Source organism: Dromaius novaehollandiae, chromosome 7, assembly GCF_036370855.1.
Source record: "Dromaius novaehollandiae isolate bDroNov1 chromosome 7, bDroNov1.hap1, whole genome shotgun sequence".
NCBI lineage: Eukaryota > Metazoa > Chordata > Aves > Casuariiformes > Dromaiidae > Dromaius > Dromaius novaehollandiae.
The window spans coordinates 13587506-13599093 of NC_088104.1; positions in this window are offsets into that span (position 1 = coordinate 13587506).

Here is an 11588-nt window from a genome sequence, read left to right on the forward strand (position 1 = left end):
CATGCTCTGCCCCTCACCACCATGGGGAGGGCACCTCTGAGTCTGTGGCAGCCAGAGGGTTAAATTTGTTGCTAAATTGCTCCCTCAGCCACCGCAGTGTTTTCTGCAGCCTGGAAGATGCCTATTCAAAACACGAGGCAGCAAAATTCACCATTTTCATTTAACCAGAGCTGGCCTTGTTCTGTGTCCTGGCAGAGCGCATGAATCCAATCCAATTAGCAGCAGCCCTAACAAAGCTGACTAAAAAATACACCATTAAAATGAAAAATGATGTTGTGTAAATAGAAGGCAGAGCAAGCGGAGGCCATACAACTTATTGCCATCCCCAAATAAACAACCTCATAACGTATGAGGAGCTCGACGCCTCAAGTGAATTTTAGCCCATTTTTCCACAGGGAAATAATGTATTGCCTCTGCCCTGCATTTCGTATTCTCTCAAAGCTTTGCTTTTTTTGTTTTGTTTTTTAAATCCAAAGAGATTAGGATCTTGGCCATTGTTAAAAATGGAGCTTTTTGCTGTGTGGCAATCGTTCATGGAAGTGTAGCTGAATTCCTAGTTTGCTGCTACACTGACCAAAAGCCAAGGTTCAGGCTACGCACCGTGCATAGATCATTGCTGTTTTAGCCAGCACTGCCTTCAGCTGAAGGCTGTGGTGAACCTCAACAGCTGAGCCTCTCACCCAGCAATTGTCCCCTGAGGAGAGCCCAGCCCAAGAGTCTTGTCTTCTGCACACTGGGGACAGTAGGATGAGAGGTCTCTGAATCAGCAACATGCTGAAGTTCACGCTTAACTCCAAGCACGTGAATAGAGCTAATCGCCACCAAGTGACATTTGCGAGGAGGTAGCTCATGAGCTGGGGCCAGACAGCCACAGGGCCAACTCTAGGGTATGATATGTGTCATCAGAAGACTTCCTGGCCAAGCAGCTACTTTTCTGTGCTTACCAGCCACATTATTGCCATTTTTAACTTCAGAATACTTTTGTAAAAAAAAAAAAATCTATCAGTAAAGAAACACTAGAGAATGCACTGTAGGAAACAAACCCATCCTGACCAGGAACAGGAGATAGAGAAAGAAGATGACCAAGCAGGCCTTTTGCATCTCTTGCTCTTAAGAGAGTTAACTAGCAGAGCAAGGTAATGGTCCAGTATTTGTGCATTTACTGCATGCATTGATTACAATAAATTTTGTCCTGCATATTAAAGTCAAAAACATCTCACATCTGCCAAAAAGCAATCAGGACCAATTAATGAAGATGTAATTTCCCCAGATGCCGCTATTAACATAATTCACAGTGTTCCTGGCAACATGAATATAATTAACCCAGTTAACTACAGCTCTCGGCACTGCTGCGTGGAGGCTGCCCGTGCTCACAGAGGAGCATTGCTGATCCCCACATGCCACTGGCCTGTCCCCAGGGTGCTCAGGCAGAGCTGGTCCTCCTTCACCCTCATCTGACAGCAGGTTTGGGAGCTACAGAGATGGTCCACCACCATCAGTGGCAAAGGCTGTTCACAGAGCAAGAATAACACAGCAGCTCTTGTCCCAAGCAGTTTATATGACCAAAAACACATCTCTCCAAGAGGAGGCATAACATAGCAGCTGAGCCACCCCAGTCCTGGAAAACAGTGCACGCAGGTCAAGCACATGGCAAAAGTTAAGATAGTCCCTTAACTGAACATATCTCCTAGTTCTTTTGCTGTTTTCTTTACTGGCTTATGCCTCATGCAACAACATGATAAACATACTTTGCCCACACAGCTGCCCAAAATACAACTTACCATCAGAAAGCAGCAGGAGCAGGACAAGCCAGGGACAAAGATGACCCTGGCACGAGCAGCACCATCACCAGCAGTACAGTCCCACAGGGCAGGCAGAGCCAGGTGCTGGAAGCACGGTCCACTGGCTGCCCCAGGCACAGCAAGCAGCTCAGGTCCAAAGTCCAACAAGAAGCCCCAGCCAAGAGCAAAAGGAGATATGTCAGAGACAAACAATAATATGAGCCCAAGTCCATCTAGAACCAGAGCCCAGCCCAGGTCTGGGTTTAAATGGGGCTGCACAGCCTGTGGGAGGGTCCCAGGTGAAGCTGCTCGGGGCAGTCAGGGCCTTCTGGTGCGTCTCCTCAAGTGCTAACGAGGCCATGAGCAATGCTCCAAAGCACTGCCCGCTGCAGCCGTCCACTGTCAAAGCGTAGGCAACGGCAATGTCCCCCGTGCTGACGGGGAGGGCAGTGGTGGTGGGATGTCCTCCCTGATCAGGTCCCAGCTCGGTTCCTCCCAGGTGGCAAGCTGGGGCAGGCAGGAAGAGCAGGTGTTTGGACCAAGGTTCAGGGTTTTTCTGGCACTTTAGGTCCTTGCTGAGCCGAGGCAAAATCCCAGGAGGCGAGAGCTGGCGTTGTCCTTGCCGAGGAGGGGATTGAATCTGGACCTCTCACAACCCGCCCAGGCCATGTTTTAACAGCGAGGTGCGATGCCACCTGCGTCCCGAGCCTCCCATGAGGCACAGCCTCTATAAGCTCTGAAATGACTCTCTGGGATTTCCCAGAAATCTCACAGGCCCATGCATGGGTTTGTATACAAGGAAGGGAAACCCCAATCTGGGGGAAAACAGAGATTTATTGTTCCAGTGCGGATAAATCCAGTGGGTACGTCCCGTGAGCCGAGGCTTCTCAGCAAGCATCAGTGCCTGATAGCCACGGAGGTGCCGGGTCTTTCTGGATGTAGGGAAGCTCCCCAAAATGCTTGTGCCCAAACATAAGTGTGTCGGGGGGCCTCAGACCGGTCCTCAGTAGCTGCCACAGCCAGGAAGCCGGGACGAGCATCTGCCCGCTTAAGGCTTTAAAGAAAATGCAGTTGTGTCCAGGACCCCCAGCCATACCCCCACCTACCACCCCGGGGAGAAAGGGCGAACGTCAGCCACGTGGCCCCACGGCGGCGGGATGGCTGAGGCGAGAGGGGAAGCCGGGGCCGGAGCGGGGACGTCCGCGCTGGCCCCTGCCCGAGGCGGGAGTCGGCAGAAGCTCCCGATGCTGCGCCCCGAGGCAGGGTGCTGCAGCAAGCCCCAAAACTTTAAGTGATTTCAGTCTGCTCTGATGGGCGATGAGAACAGACGTTTTCGTGAGGTCAAAGATGGTGAAAGCCAGCGACTGCACCCTCACCCAGGCCGTTCCTGGAAGGATTTCTGGGTTGGGGTTTTGGGTTCTTTTTTCCCTTCCATTGATTTTCAATGACATTTCATATAAAAAAAACATGGGTAGCATTTCTGAAATGCTCAAAAAAAAGTCTCAAGCGTTTTTGTTCGGTTTTACCTGAGGGAAAGATCCCTGATTTCTCTCCTAGCCTTTTTTCTAGTGAGCGAGGAAACAAGAAAGGGGATGTTAAAAATTAACGAACGCTTCTTTTGTGCGAGTGTGGTAATTTTTCAAATGAATTAAACTATATAGTTCTTTTTTTCTTTCTTGATAGTTTTGGCCAGTCGGAAGTTGATTTCCCAGCCAGCTCTGGCAGCACCTTTTTGCTCCTGGAATAGCAGAAACCTTCACCAAACTGCACTTCATAGCTGGGACCACCAGTGCTTGAAATAATTCATCCAGTTCCTCGCAGGTGATTTAACTCGAATCATCTGAAAGGACTAAACTTAAAAATGTGCTGGGTCGGAAAAGCAGGACGCTTTAATGAAAGCACAGACCTCGCTAAGCCAGTGAGTAGTTTAACAATTACCTGATATAATAACATGTAAAAAGATGCAGTGGACAAAGGTGAGATCACTCATGTTAATGAAAACGTCTGAGCCACAACGCTCCTGCCTTAATAGTGGATTTAAGCTGCGGAGTTGTAAAGCAATGATAGAAGGGTCATTGCTTTAATGTAATTAAGGAAGGAATAGAGAATTTAACAAGTGCTTTCACAGGGGGCTGGGGAAATACTGCAGTTTTCTGCATAGTCACTTGATAGGTGGGTTTGGGGGGGGGTTTACTGGGAAAGCAAATGCTGGGGAGGTGAGCGTGGGGGTGGCCAAATCCATAGTCTGAGACATTTCACTGTTGCAAAGCATTTCTAGAAGGGACCCCCCAGTCGCTTGTCCCCAAAACGCCTGTTTGAGACGGACGGACGGGCCGGGGAGCGGGGCCGGCTCGCTAGCCCGGGAAACGCTGAGTGTTCCTACCTGCCCGCGCTGCTCCCCAGGGCACGCGGCAGCGGCGATGGGGCACGCCGCGACGTGGGGTTTCGGACCTTCTTCCTCCCACGGCTGCGGTGGGAAATGAGCAGTTTGCAGCCATTAAAAAAAACCGGCTGCAGCCGAAAGCCTGAGTACAGGGGAGCGAGTGCCTGGGAGTGCCCAGCGGCCGCAGCGAAGCAGAAAATAGGTTGGTTTTCACAGCTCGGTTCCGGTTATGACAATGAAAGCCAGGCAAAAAAACAAAACAAAACAAAACAAAACAAAAACCATAGCAGCGACAGCGACGGGGGAACGGCTGCGCCGCGGCACCTGTGCGAGGCGGGGGTGACCTCCACGCGGTGCGGCCCCTTGGCCGTGGCTCGGCCACCGCGGCTAGGACACCCCGGGCTGGCCGGGACCAGCCGGCAGGGACCTGGCTACAGGCTGCAGCTGGGAAAAGCCCCCGTCATCGCCACGAAAGCAAAGCAAAAGGTGGTATTTGCCCCAGCAGCTTGGCTGCTTAGGTCCTACGACTGGCAAAGGGGTCGGGAAAGGAAATGTTTATCCGTGTTTTACAGAGAGGGGACTGAGGCACAGAGGGGAAACAAAAAAATCTCCGACTTCCCCAAGGTTATAGCGGAAATCTGTGCCAGACCGTGAGAGGGAGAGCTGGATTCACAGCCCAGTTCCTTGGGCACAAAATTGCCCATCCCTGGTGATGTGTCAGAAAGTTCAACTAATGCATGCTTAGATTGAACGTGCCACCTCTGATAATCGTTAATAACTTTAATGAGGAATTCATTCTGAATTACATTAGCATCACATTGAAAGGAAAATGTATAAAAATCATACTATGGTCTGAATTTCTTTTAAGTACATCTTATTACACATGCAGCCCAGGGACAGAGAAAAAGCAGGAGGACGGGACTGTAAAATCAAACGGACCAGCAGAGCAGCGGGAGGCCGCTGCAAGCCCTGCGGAGCTCGTTGCGAGCACTGGACTGTTTCACAGCGGCGAGGCCTTTCCAAAAGCCCAAACTGCAGCCAGCAATGCCGCCGAGCAGCTCCCTTGCAAAGCTGCCGCTGCCAGACCCGTCTCGCGCCGACGTGGACCAGCCCGCGCCGAAACGCTGGAGGCGAGTTTGCTCGTAGAGCAGCTGCTCCTCGTCTTCACCCCACCGGGACCCCGCTCTGGTCCCGAATCACCGTCCATAAAGCTGGATGGGGAATTTCCGACATCTGGTTCTGGCCTTATGGACAAGCCATGTCTCCAATTTCCTTCAGCTGCTTCTGTAATAGACCCAATAGTTTGGGCTCCCGAGAGGCGGCCAGCCCTCATCCGCAGTCCCCGATGACGCGGTCTCTGGGTCAGTGTGTCGCGGTGTTTGATCTCCAGCACCGCCAAAGATGGGTTCTTTCTTTTAACATACCTGTCAGTGAAAACACGTTTCCTGATGTGCCTGGGAGCTCAGACGCAGGAGGGGATACCTCCGTGCTAGGGCTGTCTGGTTGCAGAAAAACAGTAGTGCAGAGATGATGTTTCCAGCCAAAACTTCACGCATTGCAGGATTTTTCAATACATTTCAGTACTTTCAGTACATCTTCTCATGCACAAGGGAGGTGGTTTGGTTCCCGTCATCATTTGCTGGTGGAGCCTTGACTACCATCCTGGGTGGTGGGGAGCAACGCAGGTTTGGGGAGCGCCGGCATGATGCTGCGAGCTGGGGCCAGGCGCTGCCGAGCCGAAGCCCCCGCGCGCATCCAGCCCCCAGCCTCAGTTTCTCATCTGTAAAATGGACATAATAACCCTGAGGCTGTGGCCAGGGGGGATTAAAACCTCTGAGGCATTAGAGCAAAGCTGGTGAAGAAAGCCTGCCCCGTCGGTGAGCAGGGATGATATGATGCTGGGCGGGAGCAGGGGCCGGTTCCCGAACGCCCCCTGCAAACACACCGGACGCACCGAGGGTCTGAGCTAAGGTTGGGTTTGGTTTTGTTCTTTTGCACCGCAGTGACTCTTTTACGCTGTCACCTACAGCAAATCGATGCCTCTTTTCAGTTAAAAGCCCAGGCTTGAAACTTGCAGCCCCTTAAATCATCTCGCGATTTCAAGGAAGGTGAAATCCTTTTCTCGTGCAAGCCGCTGCACCACCTGTCCAAAAAAAAAGCCAGAAAGAGCCCCCCGATCCCACGCTCTGCTTGCAGAAACAGCCCTGGAGGAGGGGGAAAAAACCCATGGAGAGAGCTTTTAATTTATCCCTTTGGACCTATTGGGGATAAATTCTTTTGAGAGAATCAGCTAATTGACCAGTTACTTTTTTACATTTTTGGCAGCCTGTTCGATTGGAGCAGTTCATCAGAGAGAGGTGGCTCCTGTTAATGCTGCCTCGCCGAGGATTTCTTGCAAGATGCTTATGGGGTCAGCATGTTTTCCTTGTGTTTTATTGACTTGAATGAAACAGCGGGAGTGCTTGGAGAGCCCCAGAAATAAATTAAAAAAAAAAAAAAAATCTGTCCTGAAGACTTTTCCGTCCTTCCCGCTTTTAGGTTGGTTAATTTATTTTCCCCCTTGAAATTAAGACTAATGTTGCTGAATCCGAAAGCGCAGCTCTTCTGTCTCACCTTGCCAGGAAGGAGAATAGCCTTGTTCCCATTTTAATGCTCATGCATGACAAATCTTCCAGCTAAATCTCCATTTATCAGGCAAGACTGAAGGGCGCACAATGCAGGAGTTTATTGCCCCGCAGCCTTTTCCCTTGTACCTTCGCTTGTATTATGAAGTGGGGTGATTAAGAAGATGGCTTCTTCTTTAGCTGTGGCAGGACGGAAAATTTACAGCAAGTGGAAGCGCGAAAGGACATTGGTGCATCTTTGCTTGGAAATTGCAGAGGGTTTCCTAACAATGTGGAGAGAAAGGTGAATTTTCTCTGGGAAGCGGAGGCAGCTGGGGCCGTGCCCAGCTCCGGTGGACGGAGACCCCTTGCCGGGGGTCACCACCACCTCCAGGGAGCATTTTTCCAGGGGTCCAGGCAGAGTTTGGCCTCCTCTTCCCTGGGCTGATGAAACCCTGCTTTCAGCCGCTCCATCATTTTGCCCGATCAAAGCGTCCCAGGTCTCCGGGATGACACGCTGCAGGTGGTGGCAATGGGGCACGTCGCAGCCCCCGAGCCGCGGGCGGCTGCCCCGGGGCAGGCAGCGCTGCAGGAGGGGCTCCTGTGCCCCTGTGACGAGACCATGCAAAATGTCAGCCGTGACGTCCCCAGTGAGCCCAAACGCAGGGAGCCGCCTGCTATTTCTCTATATTTGTCAGGGAATAAAGGAATAATACTGATGACTTGCACTGACCCAAAAACAGTCTTTTAAACAATTATTTATGCAATTAATAGAGAAATCAAATAACCCAAATGAATGATAACATTTTAAGCTAATTATTTGCTACAAACGAACACAAATGATTTCAATATCCAATGCATTAACTCCAGCGGCTGGGAAATTCATCATAATTAGAGGTGCACTTGGGCTGTGGAGGGCTTTGGCTGTGCTACATTCATCAGCGCACGCAGCTCTGGGACCCTGCCTGGAAACCTTTTTCAGCCATAAATCCATGTTTTCTTCCCTCCTGCATAAATTCCTCATGGATCTTACTCCAAAGTAATGCAGATTCACAACGAACTTTTTTTTTTTGTCCTTCAGCTACTCCACTTTATCTGGTACGCTAGTAAAGGGGCACAGGCAGATCGTAAGGTTTATCTGGTCAAATGTTGTTGTTGTTGTTGTTGTTTTTTGCATAGAAAACTCATAGCAGACAATTAGAGCATTTTCATGTCAGCCTCCCTCTAACGCAACAGCATCCTCCGCCCGGTGCTGCAAACAGCCTGCAGCTCCTCCTAGCCCAGTTCCTCTAGTCTGGAAATTGGGGATAATCCTGGCTGTCTGCAGCAACTCCCACATCTCTACTGACCCGAACTTGAATCAGCAGCTGGAAATCCACACAGCAGCCTAGGGCGTCTCACCGAGCGGAGCCCGCGCGGACGCAAACTGGTCCTCTGCCCTCGCTCACCGGCTGCCTTTGCTTTACGGGAAAGTTAGGGATGCAGTCGCAGCGCAAAGTGCTGGGACCCGGGGAACTCAGCAGCAAAACACCCACTGATTTCTGTGGGGCGAATATCTCACTCCCAGCATTTCTGTTAAATTCTGCAATTGTCTCCAAGCGTCTCACGTTCCCGGCTTGCGGCTGCTGCTGATCACTTAGGCAAACAAGGAGCTCGCCTGTAATCTATCATCAGGGCAGACATTTTGTGGGCATAATGCAGTTTCTTCCACTTAATTCAATCACTGCATGATTAGATTACATTCTCTGGCACCTATTTATTTGTATTAAAAGAAGTGAGTTTCCAGCTTTTATTTTTATCCTTCCAGGCAGCTCATATTGGATAATGCAATCAGCGGTGGCAGAAAGTTTCTTTTTTGATTAATAAGAGACCCAAGTTCTGAGGGAAGGAGAGGGCGAAAAGCAGGGGTGGAGTAAGACCCATGATAATGCAGGACGGTTGTGGCTAATTGTTGGGTTTTACTGTCAGCTGCGGTTTCCGAGGCAAGACTGCTGGGGCTGTGGAGGTCTGCAGACACCGCCGGTGAGGGTGGTGGTAGCGAGGCGAACCGCTGGTAGCGACCGCAGTGGGCGGGATGAGCACCAGCCCCGGTGCAGGCTGTGGGCCACCAGCAGGACCCGGTGCCGTCCCACCGGTGTTTGTCAATCCCTGTCGATGTGCTGGGCAGGGCAAACAAACGGACAGCGATGTTGTCCACGCAGACCAAGGAACAAGGACGGGATGTGTGACAGGACAGCTCGGAGGAAGAGGTGCTTCTGGTCAAAAAAAAGAAACCTGCTCTTCAAGCCACTTTTGGTGGTGTGGCATGAAGGACTGATTCCTCTGAGGGACCAAAATGTAATTTGATTTGCTTTAGGTAGTTATTAACAGTGATCTTTGGTGCGCTGCTATTGCACCTTGTGGGCTAATGAACAACTAAATTGGCCATGATTTTTGCCAGTAGGTATCCACAGGTGGAAAGCCAGAAAGTACCTCTCTCTCCACAGCACTTCTCCTCCTCCTCTCCATCAGACAGTAGCTGTCTTACTCCCTGAAGCATGACAGTTTATGTCCCTCATAAAAGGTAGCGATGGCTACACTCATTATCCATGTAATATCTAATCCTTTTATGGACATGTTGGCTCTTAATTCCCATGGCACCTCGTGGCAAATGAGTTAAGTATTGCCTTTAGCTATGTCAACTTTTTCACTGTATAATTGTCTGGCTTTCCCTCTTGCACTTGTATGATGGTCACGAGTAGATCTGGCCATGTCTCCTCTAATCCGTGTTATTCCATGTCTCCTCTAATCCGTGTTATTCCATCCCTCCTTCCCTGTTGGCCTGTAGACAGCCCTCGCCTCTGTAGATCCTCTTCTTTCAAAATCCTTTTGGAGCTCTGGGCAGTGAAACCTCAACTCAGCAGGTCTCAGAAGGACCAGGATTGCACCCAGATGTCTTATATTTTTACTGAGCAACAAGATAAGCCAACTCCTCCAGTTTACAGGAGTCACCATCATCGTGAAGCTGCGCAAACCAGATGTATTTGGATTTCCGGGTGTGGCGGACCCATGAATGAATCTTTTTGCCTTAAACATTTCTTGGTGCATGGGGTGCAGGCAGGCCATAACCACTAACAAGCCATCTGTCCCTGGCAGAAACAGGACTGGGCTGCTGCGACCCCCGAGATGGTCTCCCTGCGATCACCCAGGACACACCGAGCCTGCACTGAACAAGACCACAATCGGGCAGAGACTTTGGGATCTGGACTGTAAATTATTGTCCGTTTTTAGCACAACTTCTATAAAACTTGCTTGGCATGAGTGGCTAAATTTGCTGAAGCCTTAGGCCACACTCCCTAGTTCGGTGAGAAAGGGCCCCAGAGCTGGTGCAGGCGGGAACGATAAGGGAGTTACCAGCAATTTGCATCTGAACCAGTGCTAATTGCTGGAGTTCCCACCTCTTTGTCAGGACCTTGAGAGACAATAGCAGAACCCGAGGAATGGAGACACACCCGTGGAAGAAACTGCAGCAGAAAACAGCCTGCCTAGGAACGACGATGAGATCCAATAAGGAGCAGGAGACCCCAGACCCAGAAAATTACTATTGGTCCAAACTACCGCGTGAGAGGTGGAGAGCTTAGATTGGAAGGTATAATTGTCCAGGGATTTCTTTGTTCAGGGTCCCTCTTCGGAGGTACCCAACTCGAGCTGTGTGAAGAGGACCCACCTGCCACCAGACGGAAGCCCCTCCACCCCACCGCCGAGACTCCCAAAGGAAGAGGACCAACGGGACAACGCTGGATCCACGGGTGGTGATATCTTTCTCTCTCTCTCTCTCCCCCTTTTTCCCTCTCTTTTGTCGAATGTTGGTAAGTTCTGTTTGAAACGTGTGGCACGGGACTTGTCTAGCTAGTTGCAGTATTCGCCATTGAATTATCCTGTTTGACCACATGCCTTATCTTTGTGTTAATAAATCTTAAAACCGGTTGGCTGGTGTCGTTTCACCTTAATTCAGTCCAAGGGCATCACGAACTTGGTCGTTTGGCCCCAAGGGGAGGGACGTCGTCCTGAACGGCTCCTTTGGGCCGCGACACCGGGCTGCTTTAAATGCCTTTTTTTGGCAATGGAAGTGTGTTACTTGCCCCCACACTCTGTCTGTCCTATTTTTCGTGGCATCTCATTTGCTTTTGGAAATTTCTGGTCCTCAGAAAAATAAAATGAGAAGAGACTTTGCTCCTTTCATAAAAAAAACACCTAGCTTATATGAAAAATATTTTCTGAGTGCTGCGAGTTTCCCGTGCTCTTACACTGTTCAAATATCGCATGAGTCCCAGGAAAGAGGGAGAAGGGCTTTCATTATTGTCAGCTTTCCCGGTTTCTTGATGAGTTTTGCCTTCTCCGTGACCTCCCTGGCCACATGAGACACGAACCCCTTGGTTTAATAGTCCCCGTTGCCTCCAGGCTGCATTAGCAAGCCCGGGTGTCCACGTGGCCCCCACACGGAGCCCACCAAGCCGGAGGTGAAGGCCAGCAGGAGCTCTGCTGCCCCATCCCCGCGGGCCATGGTCACCCCACAAGGCTCGTCCGCCTGCCCGTACCTCTCTGGGCACTGCACGGAGAAGCCCTTTGGGCCTCGGAGGCTGGGAGGCGGCACCACGGGAAGCCAGAGCAGCTCATCAGCAAAACAGGCATTTCTATGCGTTTGGATGCCTGGGGAGATGAGTCCCTACTACCAAAAGCAGTGGTGCAAAGAAAGGGCGCAACTTGTTGTATTAGACCAAACTAGACAATTAAATTAGACTAAACTACACTAGACTAGGCGACATCTGCGCCCGCCTCTCC